Source organism: Magnolia sinica, chromosome 3, assembly GCF_029962835.1.
Source record: "Magnolia sinica isolate HGM2019 chromosome 3, MsV1, whole genome shotgun sequence".
NCBI lineage: Eukaryota > Viridiplantae > Streptophyta > Magnoliopsida > Magnoliales > Magnoliaceae > Magnolia > Magnolia sinica.
Genome location: NC_080575.1, coordinates 104,221,260 through 104,248,370, shown reverse-complemented (window position 1 = coordinate 104,248,370; position 27,111 = coordinate 104,221,260).

Sequence of the window (27,111 nt, the reverse complement as noted above, 5' to 3'; positions counted from 1 at the left end):
ATCAAACTTCGTAATTAATAAGCATGATTGGACAGGTGATAGAACCTAACTTTGTATGTACCTATTTTTGGTCATTTTCCTTAGTGTCATCTGACGGTAACTTTGGGGAATTCATATCCCACACGGCCGTTTGATTGTTATCCACCACATTTTTTTTTGGTCCGCTCTCAATGAATTTCATCCATGTCATCATTTATTATTTTATTTACTCTTCTCTTCTTTCTTAAATGATCTCGGATTCATGAAAAGAGAATAAAAAAAAACATTCTTTTCCATGAAACTAACTTTATGTTGTTTGTGAATTCCATCTTTATAAAAATTTGTGGAAAGTATAAGTTTTCATTTTTTATTTTATTTTTGGTTGAAGAGTTAATAGAATCCTTTCTTTATAAGAATTTGTGGTAAGTACAAATTTTCAGTTACTTTTTAATTTTTTGTTGAAGAGATGATAGATTTATTTTTATTCCTCAAATTCTAATAAATGCATTTTTTCACTATGAATGAAAATAAGCTTTCCAAGAGTAAAATCTAAATATATCACCATCTATCTTCAACCACCGTACATATGCCACATGAGCCAACATACCTCACATGTGTCATTGTAGCATATGTGTTATCATTTACCCCTGTGCTAATGTGCCACATGAACTACTATCAGTATTCTTATCTTGTGCCCTACATGTGCCATGTGTGCCACAATTCTGGTTCAAACACACCAAATATGTTTTGTATGCCACATTTACAAGTTGTTCATTTCTAACATTCCACTAACTATTAGGAATTTTATCAAGAAAATTTTTTTTTTTTTTTGCCAAACAACGAAGTTGAAAATAGGATAATTATTTTGATCACGCCATATTTCACTAGTAAAATGCAAGCATGTATCATAAGATCATACTTATTTACGATAAAAAATAAAAAATCACTCAATATCATCAGTATCAATCTCCTAACTAAGGGAGCCTCTCCACAATCTATCACATGTATAAAAGGGCGAGAAACTAAGTCCTAATCTCTGTAGGGCCTAGATCTGACCTAAGTTGTTCGAGAAGCGGATCTCTCTCTCTCTCTCTCTCTCTCTCTCTCTCTCTCTCTCTGGGCGTCCAATGGAGTTTGGACATCCAAGGTCTCTCACTCCTTCCCTCATCCAGGGGTCTCTCAATCCTTCCCTCCTTATTTCATAATCACAAATAGGCCCAAGGATCCTCAAAGATCTTGAAGCTTGTTGGGTCAAATCGTGGGCATGAAGCATTTATGAAATCTTTTGACGACATCACCCTTGCTATTTTTTACAATCATCGGTACCATTAAATCACTTATGTCTCCAAATGGAACCTTCTTGTGTTCCATGGCGTGTTTGCCATTAAAATATTGTTCAATATGATAGATCCCACTTATCGGATCTTCATCATCAATGCGTGAAAATTTAATGCAAGTTAGCTAGATTTTTGTCCTCAAGGTTCCCATATCAGATCTAGTTGAGGGTAAATACTCAACTCCATAGCTTACTTATGATGTATTAGTCCAATTACTATCTTGTATTGTGATACAATATTTGTTGAGGGTTTTCGCAACATCTCTCCATGACCTTGGTCCTTGACCTTGACTTTGCATTCCAAACCTTTCTTAAGTTGTTTAATCTCATTTTGAATTTCACTGATGCATATTACATTTTCCATTGCTTGGATACCAAATTATATGAACTCAAAATTATATATGAAAATAAAAATAATAATATTTATTCGGCACTTTGAGTGGGCAAACCTACTTACAAGGCAAAATTAGATTTCTTTTTTTTTTTTCCCTTCACTCCATGTAGGCACAAATATTCATCTCATCAACTTTTCTTCCCAAAAGATAGCTATGACAATTAGCTTTAAATAATATTCTATGATCACACAAATCACTAATTGCATCGATCAAATTACCTACATAACTAGCTTTCTTAAAATGATGCAAACCAATAAAATGAACATCCAATTAAATCAAAATTTACAGTCCCAATTAAGGCTCTAATACACCAAAATGATGTGTGGCATGGGCAACAATAATATGACTGGCTAGGATTGAAAGAAATTAGGCTAAAAGTTCAATCAAAAGGTATAACGTGCATTATAGCTATCAACAATCATAACTGTATGATCAATTATCCATTTCATGCATATAACATGTTGGAAAGATATGATCAATGAGCTCTACATGTTAGTTAATGTCTTTGGCCTTTAGTCCCTTCACATTTTTCCAAAATAAGGTTATTTAAATTTCTTTTTTAGTTTTAAGATAAAATTTATTATATTTTGTTAGTTATAATTTTTACTATTTTTTTAGTGTTTTAAGACATGAAAAAGTCTAGCCATGCTTAAAGTCTTTGTTTGAATTATGAAAAAGCATTTGAGTCAGGTTTATAAGTTTTTTATTATTTTTATTAAAATTTACTATTCAGGAAATGTTACTATTTCAAAAACATTTTTTAGGTTTATATAAGTTATATAGAAGGGCTTAATGACAAACTTTTATTCATTAATTTTAATATTATTTTCTTTTTTAGAGATTTTATATCTTGTGGATTCAAAGTTTCATGGATTCAAGGCTTTTTGAAGAAGAAGAAGAAGGTGATCTCTCCTTCCAGCTTTTTCACCGTAAACTCGTTATGCCAGTTGGTATCATGGCGAAACTTTTCCTTAAGTCAAAAGTTTCTAATAACATATCAGGCAACAATAGTCCTACACGTGGTGTTGTATCAAATCAACTAGGTACTAGGATAAAGTTTATGGCCTAGCAACAATTAATATAGAAGGTATAAGCAACTGTTGTTTGGTTGACTGAGGTCATGATGGATCACAAATATAATAATGGTAACAAAAGACTCATATCTCTCCAAGGATCTTATGGTTGATTAGTTTGTGGTCAAGTAATCAGTGAGACATATACAAATGAAGAATGCCTCCTGAGAATAAAGAAGAAGAATAAACCTATTTATATGAATAAATGCTTCTTGACAAATCCACCATCTAATTGCTTGATGGATTTGTTAAAGGTTTGTTTGGATAAATGTTGAATAAGCGTTGGTTGTCCTATTCTATAGGAGGAAGTCTGTTGAAATGGGTTAGTGTATCTCATTTCTTTAGGAGACTCTAATTCTATAACTAGCTGGTTCCTATTTCTTTGGTTAGTTTGTTTATGTTTTTCTATTTAAGATGTAATCAGATCTTTAAATTAATGAATTGAATTCCTCCTTCAAAATATTTGTTGTGCATTTGTCTCTTTCAACTTTTTACATTTGGTATCAGAGTCAGGTTAAGGTAAAAAGAAGCAGCATTCTTCTTACTTCCAACAGCAAAATCAATGACGTCTGACAAGGTGGTCGATAACTATATTCAGCCAGTCATACCTCGCTTCGATGGTCACTACGATCATTAGAGCATGTTAATGGAGAATTTCTTGAGATCCAAGGAGTACTGGCATCTCATTGAAACTGGAATCTCAGAACCAGTAACTGAGGCAGCAACGAGAGCATTGACGGATGCTCAAAAGAAAGCATTGGAAGAGCAAAGATTGAAGGACTTGAAAGTAAAGAATTATCTTTTCCAAGCAATTGATCGTTCAATCTTGGAAACGATTCTCTCAAAAGATACTTATAAACAGATTTGGGATTCTCTAAAAAAGAAGTATCAAGGCACGGCGAAGGTGAAACGTGCACAACTCCGAGCATTTCGCATAGAATTCGAGACTCTTTGTATGAAACAAGGAGAATGTGTTTCCGATTATTTCTCAAGAACCATGGCGATTGCAAACAAGATGCGCATTCATGGCGACAAGATGGAAGACGTCACCATAATCAAAAAAATTCTACGCTCGATGACCTTAGGGCCTGTTTGGGAGCCTGGATTTGGAACCCCCTGGATTCGCAACCCCCAGGATTGGAAACCCCCTGGATTGGCAATCCTCTTGGTGTGTTTGGCACCCTGGAGTGTGAATCAACTTTAATTCAAAAATACCTATTAATGGTATATTTACGGGGGTTTGAATTTAATTACTAAATCAACTTTAATATCCCCAATTAGTGAGATATATAATTTTTGACACTATGGTTGTGATAAGCCCGCTAAAATATATGCTTTGCCTAAAAATGATGAAATTCCAAGTCTCAAATGGACCGCAAGCACAAGATCATGTCCGAGTGACTAACCAACGATTTTTAACCGTTGATTAATATAGACAATGTTTGGATGGTGCTGGACAATATTTGGACGGTGCTGATCTACATGAACAATGTTTGAACGGTGTTGATCATCGTTAGTGGGCCATGTGCCCAGTAGAATGATAGTGGACAGTGACATACATTTATACCTGCAACTATTGAAATGATTTTAGGTGTAATCCAAGCTCTCACCTTGGATTACAAACCCCCTCAAAGAGGGGATTGGGAACCCCCTGGATTGGCAATCCCCAGTTGCTTTATGCTGCCAAACAACCAAGGGGATTCAAAACCCCCTCTAATCCCCTCCAATCCCCTCCAATCCAAGGTGCCAAACGACCCCTTAAAGTTTGAATATGTCGTTTGTTCGATTGAAGAATCAAATAACACTGATAGACTCTCTATTGATGAGCCGCAGAGTTCTTTACTAGTCCATGAGCAAAAGGTGAACCGGTGCAAGCATTAAAAGCTTTAACCTTTGCTAAATCCTTAAATTCAAGAGGTAGAGGCCGAGGAAGATACATAGGAAGAGGACAATGAGGTCGATGAAATAAAGATGGAAGCAGGCAGCAGCCTAACAATCATCACATCCTGATTTCTAGAAGTAGAGGCAGCTGCCATGATAAAAAATATGACAAGTCCAATATTGAATGCTTCAGGTGTCATAATTTTAGTTATTATAGTTCCGAATGCTACACCAAATTATCGAAAAACAAAGAAAAGGAGGAAAGGTCTAATTTTGCTAAGAACAAGGAAGAAGAAACACTCTTGATGGCATCCCAAGTCAAGGAAGAACCAGAACCAAACATATGGTATTTGGATACAGGCTGCAACAATCATATGTGTGGTAGTAAATCATTCTTTTTCCATTTAAATGAAGAATTTCGTACTACTGTTAGTTTTGTGATCATTCTACAGTTAATGTTATGGGAAAGGGTGATGTTCGAATCAGGACTAAAGAAGATAATATTAAGACTATCTCAAATGTCTTTTATATTCCTGACTTGAAAAGCAATTTGTTGAGTTTAGGATAGTTGCAAGATAAGGGATATGTAGCTACAATAAAATAAGGTACTTGTGAAATCTATGATCCAAAAAGGGGTCTAATTGTTCATGTTAAGATGGCACCAAACAAGTTGTTTCCGTTAAGACTCACGAGCATCCAGACTTGCCTTATGGCCAAAGTGAATGATCTAACATGACTTTGGCATTTTTGCTATGGCCATTTGAATTTCAATGGATTGAAGATGCTTTCTCAAAAGAACATGGTGATCGGCCTTCCTTAGATCATTCCTCCCTCCAAAGTATGTGAAGAGTGTGTTGTTGGCAAACAACATCGTAAGCCATTCCCAAAAGGAAAAGCATAAAGAGCATGGACACCATTGGAGTTGATCCATTCTAATATATGTGGTCCCATTAATCTGGTATACAATGGCAAAAAGAAATATTTTATTTCATTTATTGATGATTTTTGTCGGAAAACTTAGGTCTATTTTTTTGCAGGAGAAATTTGAAGCTTTTGAAGCATTTAAAAGTTTCAAAGCTCATGTGGAAAATGAAGTTGGGAGAGCCATTAAAACTCTCCGTATTGATCGCGGTGGAGAATACATATCACAAGAATTTGTAAATTTTTGTGATATGCATGGTATCCAAAGGCAATTGACGATAACCTACACAACGCAGCAAAAAGGTGTATCGGAGAGGAAGAACCGAACTATCCTGAACATGGCGCGAAGCATGTTGGCAAATGGGAGAATTCTGAAAAGTTTTTCGCCAGAAGCAGTGAATTGGAGCATCCATATTCTGAATCGGAGTCCCACATTAGCCATTCAAAACATGACACCGAATGAAGTTTGGAGTGAATGGAAGCTAGCCGTTGATCACTTCAAAATCTTTAGGTGCATTGCATATGCACGCATTCCAGATGAGAAAAGAAAGAAGCTCGATGAAAAAGGCAAAAAATGTGTCTTTCTTGGGGTCAGCGACCAATCGAAAGCTTACAAGTTGTTCAATTCTATCACAAAGAAGATACTCACCAGCCGAGATGTTGTTTTTTATGAGGAGAACCCGTGGAATTGGACTGAAAAAGGCACAGGACAGCAGCAAATACCTTTGAGCTTTGACGAAGAAGAGGTAGAAAAAGCAATTGATGAGTAACAAGCGCAACCAACAGATTCGCCAAGTCCAAGAACAAGAAAGAGACTAGCCTGAATGAACGACTATGTAAGTGGTGATGAACTTTCTTATGATGATCCACTTGTTCACTTTGCTTTATTTGTAGACAGTACTCTTCTAACATTCCAAGAGGCAATCAAAGAAACAAAGTGGCAAAAAGCTATGGAAGAGGAGATCACATCCATTGAAAGAACAATACCTGGGAGTTGACAAATCTTCCCAAAGGGAAAAAATTCATTGGTGTCAAATGGGTTTATAAAACAAAGTTAAAGAAAGATGGTGACATTGACAAGTATAAAGCCCGACTCGTTGCAAAGGGGTATAAGAAAGAATTTGGTGTTGATTATAAAGAAGTGTTTGCTCCAGTTGCAAGGCTAGATACTATTCGATTAGTGTTATCCATTGTTGCTCAGAATTCCTGGCCTATCTATCAATTGGATGTGAAGTCAGCATTTTTGCATGGCAAATTGGAAGAAGAGGTGTACGTTGATCAACCTCCTAGATATGTGAAACAAGGTCATGAGAATCAGGTATACAAGCTGAAGAAAGCTCTATACAGGCTAAAACAAGCACCGAGAGCTTGGTACAGTTGTATAGATGCTTACTTTGCCAAATAAGGTCTTCTTAAATGTCCTTATGAGCACACACTCTATACTAAACTTGGAGATGAAGGTGAGATACTTGTTGTGTGCTTATATGTTGATGACCTTATCTATATCGGTAATGATAGAGCCCTGTTTGATGATTTTAAGCAATCAATGATGAATGAATTCGACATGACAGATTTGGGGTTGATGCACTATTTCCTTGGTATCGAAGTAGTGCAATCGTCTGTCGGTGTCTTTATTTCACAACAAAAATATGTTCTGGAGATCGACATGACAGATTTGGGGTTGATGCACTATTTCCTTGGTTCATATTTCTGTGGTTAGTTTGTTTATGCTTTTCTATTTAAGATGTAATCAGATCTTTAAATTATTGAATTGAATTTCTCTTTCAAAATATTTTTTGTGCATTTTTCTCTTTCAACTTTTTACATGATTGACTAACGATCTAGAAAAAGTTTCAATTAAAATATTAGTTGATGAATGGATCAGAAAAAGTGATCAATGAATTGTAGGTTAAGGATAACCAGATGGCCAAGGAAGTCAACAATTTTGCAGCCATCATGGTGAAATATTCGTCATCCCTCTACCTTTTTCATTACGACCAAAGTTACATAAGTTAAAGATTGGCAGTATAAACAACAACATGGCTAGTCGATGTTTATCGAGAGTGATCAATCATAAATCCATAGTTACAAAAGATGTGGAAGTCGACATTCCAAGTGGGGAGGATTTATCATAAAGAAATAGAATGTGAGTTTTTATTTTCTGGGTTATTACCATTCTAAACTCGGGGAGGAGTTTAAGTTGATGTGGGTTAAAGTCAAAGACAATCACTGAGACAATTGTTGTAAAACAGATGTCTTAAATCTTGTTCACCGAGATAATCGACCAGTCGAGGGACTGGCTCGACTAGTCAAAGGTCCCTTCAACTGGTCGAAGCCTGTTCGACTCGAAGTCCAGCAACGATGTATTTAGAATTTCCAAGACGCTCGACTAGTCGAGGGATAGGCTCGACCAGTCGAAGGGGTCCTTTGACCAGTTGAAGCCCAGGCTCGACTAGTCGAGGGTTACGCAGACAGTGTGCGGTTTATGCGCGGACTGCGTAAATTTGAGGTGGTTTCTAGGGAGGTGCGTAAGTGGGGTTTCCCCATCTATAAATAAGAGTCCTAGGGCCATTCTCATGTATGTTAAGGCTTTCTAAAGGGGTTTTAAGGGTTTCTAAAAAGGTTTTAGGGTTTCTAAAGAATGTAGCAAGGGTGAGATTCGAGGTTGTTCAAATCAGTTAAGTCCTTTCTCTTTGTAGTTTTTATTTTCACAGTGAAATTTTGTTGCTTTGTGCCATGGTTTTTTCCCGAAAGAGTTTTCCTCGTTAAAAATTTGTGTTCTCTTGTGTTTGCTTGGTGTCATTGGATTGATATCCTAGATCCATATGTATATGATTCCGCAGCACAAATCCCAACAAGTGGTATCAGAGCAACCATTGGGGCACAGATCTAAATATGAGGGATTAGCATCAATGGAAAGTACTAGGTATGAGATTGAGAAGTACTCAGGAAAAAATAACTTTGAGTTATGGAATATCAAGATGATCAGTTTCTTAATCAAGCAAAGTGAAGATGGTGCTCTTGAGGAGCGAAAGTCTACTACGACTAATGATGATTGGAATACTCTTGATAAGAAAGCCTTGTCATCGATCCGTTTATGTCTCACGGATGAGATTCTTTACAATATCATAAGGGAGAAAACTGCGGCTAAGTTGTGGGCAAAGTTAGAGGATGTCTATGCAAAAAAATTCTCTGAAAATCGCCTATACTTGAAGCAGCAGTGGTATAACTTCAAGATAACAGAGGGTGGAGATCTGAAGGCTCATATAAGCAACTTTAATAAATTGATTTGCAAATTGTTGGATATGGAGGAAGTGATGAAAGATGAAGAATAAGCATGTATGTTACTGAATTTTCTTCGGGTGTCATATGAGTCATTCAAGGACACAATGTGCACCACGAATAAAACCCTAAGTGTCGACACCATTATCTCAGCTCTTCAAGGGAAGGCCATGAGAAAGCTAAACGGTGACATGGGGACATCTTCTGATGCACTGTTTACAAGGGGCAGGAATTCTGAGCAAGATATGGAGTCTTCGAGGTCAAGGTCAAAATCTAAGGGTAAGGCAAAAGAAAGTTAAAGTGCTATAATTGTGGGATGGAAGGACATATGAAGAAGGATTATAAAAATCTTAAATAAAAAAGAAAAGAATTTAAGGCTTCATACAGAGAGGCCAATGCTGCCACGTCAGATGGATCGAGTGGATGTGATGGTGATGTCTTGTCTGTGTCTATGATCAGACGCCCATACGATGATCGTAAGGGTGAGTGGATTCTAGACATAAGGGCATCTTTTCATATGACTCCTCATCAGAGTTGGTTCACTAGCTATATGGAGTACGATGGTGGACAGGTATTTATGGGCAATAACAGTGCATGTAATGCTATGGCTGTTGGTATGGTGCGTATCAAGATATTTGATGGGACAGAGCATACCCTGACTGGGGTGAGGCACATTTTTGACATGAAGAAGAGCCTGATTTCTCTCCTCAAGTTTTTCTTAGGACATGTCTCAAAACAGATGAGGAAAAGCGGGAAATGTCTCATGAGCCTTATTCGAATGCGGTTGGCAGTGCATGCAATGGTCTGGATTAGACCAGTTATTTCACAGGCAATCGGTGTTGTGAGCAAATACCCCGGCAAGCAACATTGGATGGCGATGAAATTGTTACTTCAATACGTTTGAGGTAAGAAGACTACGTCTTTACTTTTGGGAAGACAGGGATAAAGTTAGAAGGTTATTTGGATTCAAATTACACAGGCAATGTGGATTTCAGGAAGTCGACTTCAGGTTACTCGTTTATACTAACGGGTGGAACAATTAGTTGGATGTCCATGTTATTCGACAGGTGCTTGAGGAAGGATGCGAAACTCTGGAGAAGAGTCACACCAGCGTGAATCCGGAAGACATGATCACCAATGTCGTTTTTGCAGAGAAGTTCAAGTTCTGTACAACTTCTCTAAGCTTGGTGATGGCATAAAAGAAGGATGGAGTGTGCACAAAAAGCTATGATGTTATTCACAGATAAGAGAATAGGTCAAGAAACTACACGGTTAAAGATTGAAGACATGGTGAAGATTGTTGTAAAACAGATATATTAAATCTTGTTTACCAAAATGCTTGACCAATCGAGAGACTGGCTCGACTAGTCGAAGATCCTTTCGACTGATCGAAACCTGTTCGACTTAAAGTCCAGCAACGATGTATTTGAGATTTCCGAGACGCTCGACCAGTCGAGGGATAAACTCGACCAGTCGAAGCCCAAGCTCGACTAGTCAAGGGTTATGTAGACAGTACGCGGTTTATGCGTAAACTGCGCAAATTTGATATAGTTTCTAAGGAGGTGCATAAGTGGGGTTTCCCCATATATAAATAGGAGTCCCTGAGGCAATTTTCATGTATGTTAAGGCTTTCTAAAGGGATTCCAAGGGTTTAGGGTTTCGAAAGGGTGTAGCAAGGGTGAGATTCAAGGTTGTTCGAATCGGGTAAGTTTTCTCTTTGTAATTTCTATTTTCATAGTGGAATTCTGTCGCTTTGTGCCATGGTTTTTTTTCGAAAGGATTTTCCACGTTAAATGTTTGTATTCTCTTGTGTTTGCTTAGTGCCATTAGATTGCTATCATAGATTCATATCTGTGTGATTCCGCAGCACAAATCCTAACAAGAACTATGGTAAAAAAAAACAAACTCCAAAGTTCAATCCAATGGTCAAATGAACATTATGCTTTTGATGATTTAATTTTGTAACCAAGGGTCTATTTCACACATATAATATGTCATTGAAAAGCTATTGATGAATTCTACTTTAATCTTAGATATTTTTTTTAAAAATAAAATCATTTTAAAGATTTCTTTTGTTTTGTGTTAAAATTTATTATTTTTAGTAATTTATAAAATTTACGAAGTATTTTAGGATTTGAAGAAGTCCGGTTATGCATAAACCTTGTTGGAGTCATGAAAAATTATTTGAGTAAGTTTAAAAGTCTTTAGCTCATAAATTCAAGCCTCTCTCTTCCTCTTTTCCACCGTACGAAACCAACCCAATTTTAAACCTAGATGGAAACTCAACCCATTTTGTACGTGCTTCACTCCAACCGCCAATCCTACCTACTTTGGCCCATTTTGGCCTAAGAAATTGCTTAATTAATCGAAAATCTTAAAACATAAAAAGAATTAACAAGTAATTTATTGCTAACGCAGTGGTTGAGAGTATTTGACTACACATCTCTCCAATGGCATGTACCCGTACCACTATCTGGAGGGATTTTATATATATATATATATATATATATATATAGAGAGAGAGAGAGAGAGAGAGAGAGAGAGAGAGAGAGAGAGAGAGAGAGAGAGAGATGGTACCATGAGGTGGACCTCATCCCATGAGGTCAAGCTGTGTGGGCCCCACCATAATGTATGTCAAACATCTACCCCATCAATCAGATGCACCATTCCATGGTGGGCCACGGGCTTAAAAATCAAATCATTCCATGACTTGGATGGGCCATACCACATACAACATATACAACAGTTGAGAGGGGTACAGTTACCCTCCCAGTAAAACATTCATAATTATTTATTGGGCACACCAAAATGTGTTTCACAAATTCAGCCCATCCATTGTGTGTGTCCCACTTGGATGAAGGGTCAGACCAAGTTTCAACTGCATCCAAAACTTCAGTGGGCCCCACCAAATACTTAAAACATATCTTCACAATGGTGCATCTAACTGATGTGATAGATTTTCGACACATATCACAGTGGGGCCACACAGCTCTACCTCATGGGAAGTTCTCATGAGGTCGACCTCATAGTATATATATATATATATATATATATATATATATATATATATATATATATATATATATATATATATATATATATATATATATATATATATATAAGCAGGTGCTACTGCTAACGTCCAAGTGGGGTCAAATGGTCAATTTAGTGGACTAATTAATGAAAAGATCTTAGCTTGAGCTTGTTTTCTAGTCCCAGAGGAGTTCTTCCTTCGTAGGAGTTTGAAAAACGCACGTACTTCCAAACCAACATTACGGCTGAAGTATTAGAACTTTGAATATATAAGATCTACTGATCAATCACGCAAACAAACGTTGAAAAACTGTTACATGTGACCCCACACTGTTGATAAAGCCTGCTCTATACCATCTAGTCCACCCATCAGTTGGACCAACCGTCTGTCCTCCAACTAGGTCTGTACCATAGAATGCTCAGGTGTACCCCACATGAGAATGGCAGGGATCATGCACAAGTCTTACATGTTGGCAAGTGTCCTGCTAATAACCTTCTCTAAACTTCCAAGGCTTTTTGGAAACGCAGGATTCAGTGGCATTGAATTGCATTTGGTGGAATTAACATCATTATTATACAAATACCACAGAGTTTCGACAGTCTAATCTCACGTCTAATCTCACGTTTAGATCAAATTCTTCCATTAGGCAAGACATTGCATTTGGTGAACTGAAAGTGTAATCATTGGACCTGCAACTCAAATATGTATAAAGAGCACATATAGATGGAACAGCATGAATAAAACACGCATCAACATAGGGCTAACAAATGTAATGGATTTGAACTTAACATTAAAAAAAATCTGGACATATCTCCTACTAGAACAGGACGATATGATACTTGGATTAATGCAATCTTTCCCACCTATCCCAAACATAGGATAAATTTACATTAGACCAAATGCAATTTCACACTACCTAATTTCATATTCCAAACGGGACTAATTGAATTATTGAGTGTTTAGGAACCTTCCCATGTACCTAATAGCACGTGGACTTAGTCTCCATCCAAGTCACCCATCTTGATACTCTTAACCTACTGTGCATAGATCTAGCAATCCGATGGTCCAGGACATTTACAACTGGACCTATCTTCTACCTTTTTTTGCATCCCACTGATGGACCTCTGGATCATCCGATTAGCATGGGTTTTTCAAGGAAGCCTATAAAGATTGGCTCGAGCATAATGGACCGTCCAGATAGGAAAGGTGGATACCAACAAGTCCAAATGCAACTAAGTGCATGGAAGGTTCCCATGCACATAGCCCACCATATCATCCATCTTTAAATAACATAGGATGTTAGTTTAGACTTCTAGAACAGACACGTGAATTATTATTAGGAGTTACACATGATCACGCTAACTCGTACACATTATTCAATGCTAGAGTCGTATCAACCATTAAAAAATCAGAATAAATAAATAAGATGATCAGTCAATTGATACAACCGAGGATCTGACCGTTGGTTTACGTCAACGGTTTGAAGATATCATCAATTTAAATTATACGGGCTAGATATATTTCATTGGTTAGAGTTGATCCAATGGATAAGATGGTATATAATATAGGGAAACGGATTGGCTACTCCCCCGCCACCAGCCAATGGCTGGTGGTCAGTGCTCTATAGGCCCCACCATGATGTATGTGTTTCATCCATGCCGTCCATTTATTTTTTAGATCATTTTAGGGTATGAGACTGAAAATGAGGTATATCCCAATCTCAAGTTGACCACATTACAGGAAACAGTGTTGAATGAGCATCAACCATTGAAAACTTTTTGGGGCCATAAAAGTTTTAGATCAAGCTGATCTTTGTTTTTTCCCTTCATCTAGGTTTGTATGACTTAATAAACTGATTGGATGTCAAATAAACAGTACAGTGTGCCTCAGGAGGATTTTAATGGTAGATATCCAATTACTATTGTTTTCCTGTGGTGTGGTCGACCTAAGATTTATATCCCTCTAATTTTTTGGATCAACCAATAAAATGATTTGTAAAAAATGGATTAACAGCGTAGATGAAACACGTACATCATAGTGTAGCCCACAGAGCACCGACCATCAGCCATAGGGAGTAGCCAATCCGTTTCCATAATATATAGGGAAAAAATTAGCACTGTGGACTGTTCTTTACTATGCCTTTTTTTTTTTTTCCGCGCTTGAAAATTTATTTCACCAAAGTCAATTTTTAGGTATGGAAGTAGGGTTTTTGACAAAAATATCCCTACTTCTTAGGGTAAAGCAGCTGAAAAAGCAAGAGTATTTTTTGTCTTTCTGTATTTGATCCTAAGAACAAAGGTTTAGTTTGGTGATTTAGGTTTTTTCGGGATTAAATGAAAAAGGTCGGTACTACATCGGGTCTATACTAAAAAAATTACGTAAGCTTATGTTTGTATAATGCAGACCAAAGGACTAAAACGTTTCATGCAATTAGGCAGCGCGAACCTACCAAGGAACTGCATCTCTCCTGTGCCAACGTAGATCACTTATGAAACATCTGATCCGTTCATCAGGTGGACCCCACCATGTAGATTCATGTGGACAAAAACCAGGTCAGTTCTATCATCAGGAAATTACCCAGCATACTGCATTCAAAGAAATGTTTAGTCCCCATGGAAATTACGAGGTGGGGCTTGACGGATGAACTGTTTTTATCTCTCTCACGTGTGCTGGCCCACAACGTGAGAGAAGCAAGTGGAGGGAGAGTGGACTTCGCGTTTCTAGATGAATGAGAACCAGGCATGCATGCACATGACTTCTTTTTTGTACCTTCCGCGACTAAAGAGAGAGCAGATTAGGTACGGCCCAGGCCTCACCAAAGACGGTGCGCCCCTACTGTGGGGCCTATATTGATGGATTTATTCTATATCCACGCCGTCCATCGGTTTCTCCAGATCATTTTAGGATGTTATCCCCAAAATAAAGAAGATCCAACTCTCAGGTGGACCATGCTATTAGAAACAGTGGTGATAGGTAATTAAAAGCTTTTTATGGGCCACAAAAGATTTTGATCAAGATGATATTTGTTTTTCCCTTCATCCTGATTTTTTTTTTTGAACTTAATAACATGTTGGATGGAACCCTCTGAGATTTGGATCTTTTTTATTTTTAGAATCATGTCCTACTGAAAAAACGCACGGACGGCTTGGATATAGAATCCACACATCAAGGTAGGTCCCATGGTGAGGGCTGCACCTTCTTAGGTAAGGCCGGGGCGCACCTAATCCGCTCCGTCTAAAGGTCGCTGCCCCTTGTACTTACAGCTACGAAAAAGACAAATCAATTCAAACCATGAGGTGTTTGCCTTCTCCCTTCGACTCTGGACTGTAGTTAGCCGGCATAAAACAAGTGTAGAAAAAAGTTCATTTTGATCCCGAAAATCCTCCAAAATTCAGTCCAAGATTTAGAAATGGAAGCATATGATTTTGACTCAAAACGTACAGAGAAAAGAAAAGGAAAAAACAATGCCAGAAAGCCTACTGATGTGAAGAGATAAGAAAAAGAGTGCTCAAGGAGGAGAGAGATGTCGTGGGCTACATGTACGGAGATAGGGAGTTGAGGCCTATGTAAAAGGTTTCATTGGATGTAGAAAGGGTTCAGGGAGCTACGGAGAGAGATGAGAAAGGTCAGAAAGGGTGTAGGCTACTCAACATAAAAATATTTTTAAAAAATATCTTTTATAAAAAAATTAAAAAAAAAAAAATCAGCATTAAAATCGAGCGAGTAAAATTTGAACCGTTGATTACTAAAGATAAAACTATATCTAAATTACCTAAAATACTCTTATCAGTGTAACCACATGTAATTAAGACACTTCTGCTCTACAATTTGTATAGTACTAATATAAGTAATAATATACTTTGCTAATCAAACAGCCAGTATATCTTTTGGGGTCGGTGGCTGACGCCGGTGGTAAGACCTGATTCTTATAAGCTTACACCCATCAAGAGCGTAGACACTATTAGTTGTGTAGATAGTCAGCTATTATTGTTTTTCTATTTTATATTAATTCCTTCTTTCGGCCAAATTTTCTTACTTCTCACCTAACCCTAGACAACCATGGCAAAGATCTTCAATCACCCTCAAAACATTTACAATTAATGGTCTTTTCATGAAAGAAGGCATTCTCTTTAAATAATAAATATATAAAAAAGGAAAGAACAAAAGAGCTCATAGAAATTGCTAAAATTTGCATAAATGGCATTCGAATCATTTAAATTAAATTGCACAATTATGGGTCCCAGTTTAAATGTATTATGAACAAAAAAAAGTATATTTATTTGATTATCTGACTATCAGATTGGCTGGCATTTATTAGATAGTTAAAAATAATAATAAAACAATTACAACTAACAACTATCCATGTATCATAGATTTGGATTGTTCAACCAAAATGATTTTGATACCTTCTTAAAAACAGTGGGTTCCACAATTTAGTTGGTCCAGTCGGAGCTATTGTATTTGTATACCACCTAACAGTCCATTGGTGCTGCTTATCAAGCTCCAGACTCTACTAGAGTATCAAACAACTCTCCAAAGTCAGTTTTTTTAGCAGGATTCTTTTCACACTATTCATATCTTTATCTTTCTTGGACACACTAGGGTATTAGTTCGCCACCATACTTGATCAAGTTGTCATGTTTCGTTCACCATACGTGTGGTATGCACGTACCGCAATCTCGATCCTTGAAAATATCGGCCCCATGATATGGATTATAGCCTTTGAAACACTAAACTATCCATTGGAGGGTTGAGATTGTCATAGGTGTATGTCATGCATGTGGTTGATGAGACACCACAACTCTAAAAAATTGTGAGCTAAACCCCATCACATGTTTCTAATTGGAGTTCTCTTGGGCCTGTTTATCTCCAAGTGCTTTTCAAAAGTCAAAAGCATTGAATGTCACACATGACCTTTTTCGACTAAGTGGAGTTGTATCTTCCATTATTCTCTTTGAAAGCATCCATGCTACATTTTTCCTTGCCTATTTCAGGAAGGTGGTAGGCAAATCTACTTTGGAAAAAGACCAAAGGGATCTAACACTATCTATACAAATCCATCATGGAAAAAGACCAAAAGGTTGGTATCATTATCTATGCAAATGGGTTGGGCAGGATTGGACCCTATTTGCTTGGGCCTGAAGACCAGCAGGCTATTCATGGGGCGAGCCCACGCAGAAACGAAACCCCGGTCTGGCTGACTTATTCAACATTGATCGATTTAGACACTTGGGATAGCTGATTAGGCTGGCCCGGGCCGGGCCATTAGCTTATGAGCATGACAAGCCAGGTTGCAGTATGATTGTGACCTTAACGTCATCTAAATTAGTTCAATAATAGCATTTTTTTGGAGTAAAATCATGGAAATTTTAAGAAATGGTTGATGATGATAATAAGACATAGCATGATGATGATGGTGATGATAATAATAATAATAATAAATAACAAAAATGAAAATGTTAAAATTGTTGTTGTCCACATCACTTTAGCATTGTCATCGCGTCATCATTTGTGTAATAGTACATATCAAATACCAATGAAAGCATGGTAATTTGTTGGGCATAATGCAAGCAGCATTTGAAGGATTTTTAGAGCGGCTTAAAACCCGTTATTGTCTCATGCCCTAGACTTTCCTGTATAAATTATCTCAATGACGATATTGATAACGATGACATTGATCATGATGATGGTGATGGTAATTATTTTAAAAAATAATTGGCATTTTCTTTTGTGCATAGGCCATTCGTCGAGCCAGAAGAAAAAATATACCATTTCAAAGATTCACAAGGAACATTAAGAATAGTCCAACACATGCAAAATCATTTAAAGAGGGACCGACAGTCTTGATGGTAATCACAATGCAAGAAGCAACTCATTTACAAATAGGTTATGACACCAAACAATCCAAACTAGTTATGCCTATTGGGCCTACTCCAAATCTCAAAATGTGAGTCATGTGATACGTATGTATAAAACAGCTGTTGTATATCTTAGAATAATAAATATGTAGATTTAGAAAGATTATGGTAGATTCATATCTCAATGGAATTTATCATGACTATGGCCTTCATCACTTAGTGGTTGTGGTTATAAGGACCTGTTTGGTTTTCCAATTACAATCATGAATGGCTGTAAATGTTTAATGATTGTTTACTCTTGTAATTGTGTAGTAATGTTACTTGTATTTGACTGTAATGATAATTTTGCTATGTTGTGTGTTTCAACCACAATCATTGTAAAAATAATAATTTTATAATATGAAAATATAATAATTACAATTTAAATGACTTAATTTCTATGAATTTGACTTTCAATTTATAAGTTATAATTCATGTTTAAACAAACACCTTGATAGGATAATGATAGTTCATTTACTTTACATTAATTTCATAGAAAATTGGAAAGACAAGCAAGCCTAAGTATGAATGGTATTGTAGAGTAGTGGAAATATAATATAGGCAGTCAGCTCGAGGGCCCAACTCAATCAACCAAGATGACTTGATCATTTTGTGGGCAATACACTTTCGGTTCATTAGGATATCCACCCTAAGTATGCCTATCATTTCCCTCTCAACTGTGGCCCACATGGGGCTTGTTTGATTTTCCAATTCACCAGTAAATACCGTGTAAAGATGTAATAATTATTTCCCTTTTATTTACCTCACCTTTTCCCATGTTTGATTTGACCATATGCATTTTTGACACAAAAATCGAGAGAGCCACAACATATTTGTGGGTCCCACTGTTTGCAGCCCAAGTATATGGTTGTAATGTAGTAATAATCTCGGTAAGACCGAGGTCGAATCCACAGGGACTGAACCTTGTACGTAATCTGAAAGTAACTCGAACTACAATTAGAATAAGATAAAATCTAAATCAGGTGAATTTGAGCGAAAAATGGTGAAATAGTAAAATAAAACTTAGAAAATTCAAAGGTAGGAAATTATGGTGCCAAGGATCCACATGTAAAGATCAGGGAGATCTATGCTTGATTCACGAACACAACTGGAATCAGAGTCCCATCTTCATCCAGTTGGAATATATTTCATTAAAATCAATCTAAACTTCCTTTGATCCAGATCTTAAGAGATGAGAGGTATGAGAATTAGAATTAATTCCATCATAAAACCATGCCCATGAGACAAAGCAAACAATAGAATTTAACCAATCCACGTCCACTTTAAGGGAGTTATGAATGTTAGGATGAGTTTTATCATCCAACCATGCCCAGGAGACGATGGTGAATAACAGAGTTCCCAAGTTCACAATCCTAATAATGAGAATAACATAATCTAAGCTATTGCAAATTCATTGTAATTTAAGTCACAACAAACCATTAAAAACTAAAAGCATATCTTATAATCAAACTTAAATCAAGGAAAGTTCAACACATGAATCAAAGCCGTAGAATACTACCCATCACGCCACAAGCTTCACCTCTTAGCCCTATCTAAGAGGTTTAGCCGATCATAAGCATGATCATGCTAAAAACTCTAAATAATAAAGGAAGAAAAACTAAAAGAGAAGGAAAAAACTCTTCGCCGTCTCCACGGCTGCCTTGAGATCCCTTTCCACGTTCTCTCTCTCTTTCCTTTTATAAGAGTGGCGAAAGTCGATGGCTGGAGTCGGTTCCTGCGTAAGGCTGTTTACGCGGTCAAGAAAACTGCCATAAACCTCCCACTTTCGTCGCTTATTTTCTGAAGAACCAACGTCCCTTGTGGCATTTTTGGACGAGATACACGATAAATGGTTTGGATCATCAAGATGATCAAATATGGTGGGCCACAAACGGCTGAAAAATTCAGTTTTCCACGGACGTGTGTAGGTTTACGCATGTACATGTGCTGACGTGTTCGGTGGGGCCCATATCGATATGTTTTGAGAAATTTGACCTGTTCATTAGATTCCTGATGAAAAACCAGTCGGGAATGAGTAGTTTTTATCATTTTTAGGTGCGGTCCACTGATGTTTTGTTTCCACCATCCATCTTGCGTTTGAACGGTGATCTGCCTGTTTTTACTTATATAGGACCAAAGGGAAAGATTTGCGAAGGTTGTGGCCACCCCCTTGAGTGAATGGACGGTTCAGATGGATGGATGGCCCTACTACCCAAAAACAGACGAAGATGTCCGTCCGCTGGAGCTTTTCACGCAGAGGGATGGGTCAGCGCACGCTGACCGGTCTTTGGTTTTTGGTGCACGGCCAGTGCCGTGTACATGGTGTCACGCCCCAAACTCGGAAACCGGGCTCACAAAATTCCCGATCGCCGAATCCGGTGCCGACAGCCTCCGTAGAACCCCATTCTCGGCTCCCAGCGCCCATTCGCTAGGTTCCGATCCTGGGATGCTACAAGGAGGATTTTCAACATCAGTTTGATTCGTAAGAAGCATAACCAAAGGCATAACCCACAAACAACAACCAAAAACTCCATCATATTTCCACTATGATAAAAATTTTTACAAGTACAATGAGCATAAAGGGAAATACAATGAAGATAAACAAAACTCCAAAAAGATCTGCTACGTGCTCAAGCCGCAGCGCTGCTGCGATCCAACGTCACCTGCACGCAACGGTCGTGCATAAACTTATAGAAAGCTTAGAGGGTGGTGAAAGTGTATGCTTAAGGTGGTAATGTAGTTATGTAGTATTAGAGTAATGCGGAACATGCTGATAAATGCCAAGAATACCATTAGCCGTACCAAGGCCATGCAGTGCAAAGAATGATGTCGGCCATACCAAGGTCATGCAATGCGAAATTCAACTCAAGCATACAAATCCTTATCTAAGTTCACATATTAATACAACTCAAAATCTGGGATATCACCGGGGTCTAGTACACTCCAAGCCAGATTGCCGCTCCATCGTGCTCAATAAGGTGAGTGGAAAAGACCTCACTATCCGCCTGCCAATATCAGGCTCGGCTTGTCAATAGCGGACCCATTCCTCGAGCTGGTCAGACTCAGCCTAGCATTGCCCCCTACTCTCGGGTGGGTAAGGCCTCACCCCTTTCCAACCGACCACAATACAGTGGAAAGTGCAACCGTCTGGTAATTGGCACTCAGCGCTCATGCACTCACTCGGTCTAGACGTTGGAGCAACCTCTTAGTACCATAAGGGTTTAGGGACTTTCACCCAGGGATATTTATAGCACCCCATGTAGAACGATATTTTCGGTATCCAATCCTGCCAACCACGATACGTCTGTGGAGGCTACGGCCCTGATGTCGCTGGGGCGTACAGTAACCATATCACACAATGCGAATGCATGAATCACACTATCCAGTCATGCAGCAATCCTGCGTGTATCATGCGCTCATGTAGGGCAACACCCCCTATCCGGGAGCCCTTAAATAATCTGCCCGAAGGCATATGCTATGATCAGTCACTTCTCATACCAAGCATACATATGATGCGTATGATCATGAGTTATGGAGCTATACTATGCATGTTATAAAGTAATGTACTATCCTTACAACGCAAATGGCCTAGATGGCCTACACACAACGAGTACAGGCCTATCAATGGGCCCTAGGGAGAATCGTAATGTGGACGTTTAACCAACATTTAAACATGCAATGTGGACATCAAACCAACATTGCACCCAAGGCACGACTGTCATAAACATCATTACATAAACCATGTTGGGATTGCACATTGCAATGGACCTTAGGTATATCCCATTAGCCTTCAATACATCAAATGGGCCATATCACATGGGCCTTACATTCATCAAATGGGCCGCATTAATGAATCCCACCAACGGGCCCTATGTACATTGCAATGGGCCATAGCCCATGGGCCTTAAAATACATCACAATGGGCCTAATCACATGGGCCTTATGTGTATCAAATGGGCCTCGCCAATTGGGCCCCACATGTACATCAAATGGGCCTCAACCCATAGGCCCCAATACATTTTAATGGGCCTTATATGCATGCCAAGGTGGGGTTCACTTGGACTATGGATCTGGCCCATTCTCTAAGCCCATGCCATAAAATAACCTTTTTAAAATGGATAGACAGATTGGATGCAACACTTGCGTCATGGTGGGGGGTCCACATGAAGGCCCACCACCCAGTATATTATATATAATATAATATATATTTTATATATAATATATATAATATTATGTATAATATAATATTTCCTACATATATATACAAACATACACACACACACACACGCACACACATATGTTCACACACACACGCACACGTACAGGCACACACACACCCCTAAATTACAGTGGGCTCCACCGTCCGCCTGGACGGTGGGAGTAAAGCACATATATCACTGTGGGCTCCACGTGGGGCCCACCATAATGTTTACTTTCCATCCAACCCGTTGAGAAGGTCACGCAGACCTGGATTGAAGTGGAAAAACAAATTTCATCTTGATCCTAAACTTCTGTGGACTCAAAAGGGTTTCAAAGGTAGAGGTTCAATCCCACTATTCATATGGTGTGGGCCACCTGAGCCTTAGATCATGCTGATTTTTGGAGTGGGCCCACATTAGGGGGTGGTCCACCCGATGAACGGGTTAGATGACAGATAAACATCAAGGAGGGACCCACGGCTGGAGCCGTGGGATCCTGTCCGCCCGCCCGTCCGGGCGCTGGTGCGCAGGCAGCGCCTGCAGCCTCTCTGACACAGCAGCGCTGCTGCTGCTGATGTTATGTTTATTTATTTTAAAAAAAACATTTTCTTGTGGTTTTTCACAGGTGGGGCTCACGTCTGAGAATTCACTCCATCCAATGGCTCTCTATGGCTCAAGACAAGCAAAACAAGCCCAATATTGGGCCTGTTTCGGCTTATAGAAACAACAGAGGATAATTCAATGATAAACCCGCTGTTTATCATGCTATGGCCCACCTGAAAGTCTGATTGGTCCCATCTTTCGGCTCAACGCCTAAAACGAGCTTGGGAAAGGAATGGACGGCATGGATTTAATACATACATTGTCACGCCCCAAACTTGGAACCGGGCTCACAAAATTCCCGATCGCCGAATCTGGCGCCGACAGCCTCCGTAGAACCCCATTCTCGGCTCCCAGCGCCCATTCGCCAGGTTCCGATCCTGGGATGCTACAAGGAGGATTTTTTTAACATCCGTTTGATTCGTAATAAGCATAACCAAAGGCATAACCCACAAACAACAACCAAAAACTCCATCACATTTCCACTATAATCAAAAACTTTACAGGTACAATAAGCATAAGGGAAATACAATGAAGATAGACCAAAACTCCAAAAGAAGATCAGCCACGCGTCCAAGCCTCAGCGCTGCTGCGATCCAACGTCACCTGCACGCAACGGTCATGCATAAGCTTATAGAAAGCTTAGAGGGTGGTGAAAGTGTATGCTCAAGGTGATAATGTAGTCATGCAGTATCAGAGTAATGCGGAACATGCTGATGAATGCTAAGAATCCCATTAGCCGTACCAAGGCCATGCGGTGCAAAGAATGATGTCGGCCATACCAAGGCCATGCAATGCAAAATGCAAGTCAAGCATACAAATCCTCATCTAAGTCCACATGTCAATACGGCTCAAATGAATATCACCGGGTCTAGTACACTCCAAGCCGATTGCCGCCCCATCGCGCGCAATAAGGTGAGTGAAAAGACCTCACTATCCGCCGCCAATATCGGGCCCATCCATCAAAAGCGGACCCATTCCTCGAGCCGGTCGAACTCAGTCTACATTGCCCCCTACTCGGCGGGTAAGGCCGCACCCCCTTCCAACCGACCACGACACGGTGGAAAACGCGGCCTCCTGTATACGGCCCTCGCGCTCATGCATCCACTCGCTGACGTTGGAGCAACCTCCTGGTACCATAAGGGTTTAGGGACTTTCACCCAGGGATATCTATCGCACCCCATGTAGAACAGTATTTTCGGTATCCAATCCTGCCAACCACGATGCGTCTGTGGAGGCTATGGCCCTGATGTCGCTAGGGCGTAGAGTAACCATATCACACAATGCGAATGCATGAATCACACTATTCAGTCATGCAATCCTGGGCGTATCGTGCGCTCATGTAGGGCAACACCCCTTGTACGGGAGCCCATAAACCATCTGCCCGAAGGCATATACTATGATCAGGCATTGCTCATATCAAGCATACGTATGATGCATATGATTATGAATCATGGAATTAAATATGTTATATGGGATGGATGATAATCATAACAAGGATGGGCCTAGACGGCCTATATATCAGGTGTACGAGCCTAACAATGGGCCCTAGGGAAAGTCATAATGCGGACATTTAACCACACTATACTTGCAATGTGGACGTCAAACCACCATTGCTTCCAAGGCATGACTGTCATAAATATCATTACATGAATCATGTTGGGACTGCACATTGCAATGAACCTTAAGTATATCTCATTGGGCCTTCAATACATCAAATGGGCCGTATCTCATGGGCCTTATATTCATTAAGTGGGCCACATCAATGGGCCGCATCAGTGGGCCTTATGTTCATTACAATGGGCTATAACCCGTGGGCCTTAGAGTGCATCAAATGGGCCTGCTCACATGGGCCTTGTATGTATCAAATGGGCCTTGCCAATTGGGCCCCATACATGTATCAAATGGGCCTCACCAATTGGCCCCATTACATCAAATGGGCCTCGACCCATGGGCCCCTAATATATTAAGTGGGCCTCGACCCATGGGCCTTATATATATATATCAAAGTGGGCCTCAACCATGGGTCACAAGTACTGAGGTGGGCCTTACCTATATATCAAGGTGGGCCTCAACCACGGGCCTAAAAAAAAAATATACATATAATATAGTATATAATATATATATATATAGTATATAATATATATATACATAATACATATAATATTATATGAAATATTATATATATATATATATATATATATATATATATATATATACACACACACACACACACGCACACATCACAGTGAGCCCACACACTCATCACAGTGGGCCCACCACTCATCTCAGTGGCTCTACGCCCACCGTCCAGGCAGACGGTGGGAATGAAACACATACATCAATGTGGGCTCCATGTGGGGCCCACTATAATGTTTATATCCCATCCGGACCGTTGATAAGGTCCAGCAGACCTAGATGAAGGGTGAAAATAAATTTCACCCTGATCCAAAACTTCTGTGGACCCCAAAAAGGGTTTCAAAGGTAAATGTTCAATTCCACTGTTTCACACGGTGTGGGCCACCGGAGTCTTAGCAGGCTGATTTTGAGATGGGCCCACTTCAGAGAGTGCCACCTGATGAACGGACTAGATGACATATAAACATCAAGCGTGGGGCCACACTGCGCGTGGTGGTCAGACGGCGGCAGCCGTCCGCCAGCGGCAAGCGCGCATGGCCGCTATCTGACACTGCGGCATCTTTTTTTTTTTTTTTTTTTGATGGGTTTTGCGGTGGGGTCCATATCCAAGCCATCCACTCCATCCAATGGCCTTCCATGGCCCTATACAAGTTAAACGAGCCCAATATTGGACTGTTTCGATGCATAAAACCAATAGGGAAAGTTTTAATGGTAAAGACCATCATTTGCTACGGTATGGCCTGCCTGAAAGTCTGGATCCCATCTTTCAAGTCAACGGCTAAAAAGAGCTTGGGAAGGGAATGGATGGTGTGGATTTAATACATGCATCAAGGTGGAGCCTACACAAGTGGGCCATCCCCAAACCAAGCAAATTCTTTTTTTTTTTCATGGAACGTCCAGCGTCCCTGGACGCTGGACTCTGCAACTATTATAGAGGTGGGCCTTGCTTAGGTGGGCCACCTCATGGAGGATGGTGTGTATACTACACACAAGGTGGGCCCCACTCGTAGGTGAGTTGGATGGAATACATGCCCTATGGTGGGGTCCATTCAAGTGGGCCACATAACCTCATTAACATAAAAAAATAAAAATAAAAATAAAAATAAAACAATTAAAAATAAAAAGGGAGAGAGATAGAGAGTGAGACCGTGTGATGGAGGGACCCCGGCACTATGGGCCCTCCCTTGCACCAAATCATACATCAAGTGGGTCCCATTTTATGTGGCCCATTAAAAATTAAATCCAACGGTGGAGATCCCTTCTCCACCAAATTAAACGGTCTAGATGACCCTAAACATACAAGAAAATAAACATCATGATGGGGTCCATGGAGAATGGCCCCATCATGGAATGATCATGATGATCCAAGTGGGCCATCGGCCACATCTTAGGGTCCAATGTGAGATCCAAACCATTAATCGGTTGGCCTCACTTGGCCCATCTTATAAATATGAAAATCTACCCTATCAAGGCACCCACCACTTGATCTTCTTGCTCCCTTGGCTTCCTTAGATCCTTGAGCTCCTCTTTGATGGTGGAAGATGAGAAATGGATGGTTGAGATGAGAGATGAAGGGGTGGGAAAGGTGGACCTCACAAATGAAGTTTTCTCACCATGGGGGACTCATGGTGCTCTCTCTTGGATTTGGATTTTTCTTTTGAAAAAAAAGAATAAGAGAGATAGTTGTAAAGGGAGGGAGAGAGAGAGAAAGAGATGGGTGATGGAGTGATGGGGGATGGTTTGGGTTGAAAATTGTGAAAAGGTGTATGGTTGTTGTTGAAATTTGGAAAAGAGGAGTGGTGAGGTGGAAAGAATGGTGGACTTTTGTAAAAGGTAGGGATGGGTTGATGTACTTGAGGTATGGGATGCTTTAATGGTTGATTGATGGGACTAATAGTAGAGATTCCCTCGAAATCCGCAACGCGCGGTGTTTCTTCAAAATAAACGCTGATCGGCATCTTCTTGCCTGGTTATCGGTTCGGTGCGCAAGTCACGGCGTTGGAACCGCGGCGACGACGCGGTCGCTATGATATAACTTTCAGACCAAGCCGACGTCGGTGCGCGGGACCTAGCTTAGGATCGTGCGCAAATACCGAATACGGTGCGAAGGTTGCCGGAATTTGACCGGAAGGATCGCGGAAGCTAACGGAACAGTACGGATTAGGACACGGGTCTTACATACATCAAGGTGGGACCCATATGAGTGGGCCACCCATAACCTTTGGAAACAAGATGATATTTGTGATTTCCAACAAACGTCCAGCGTCCAGGGACGCTGGACAGTCTGGCCATGCAAGTGGGCCTGCTCAGGTGGGCCACCAATGATGGGTGGTGTGGGTACTACACACATGAAGTGGGTCCCACTTAGGCGACTT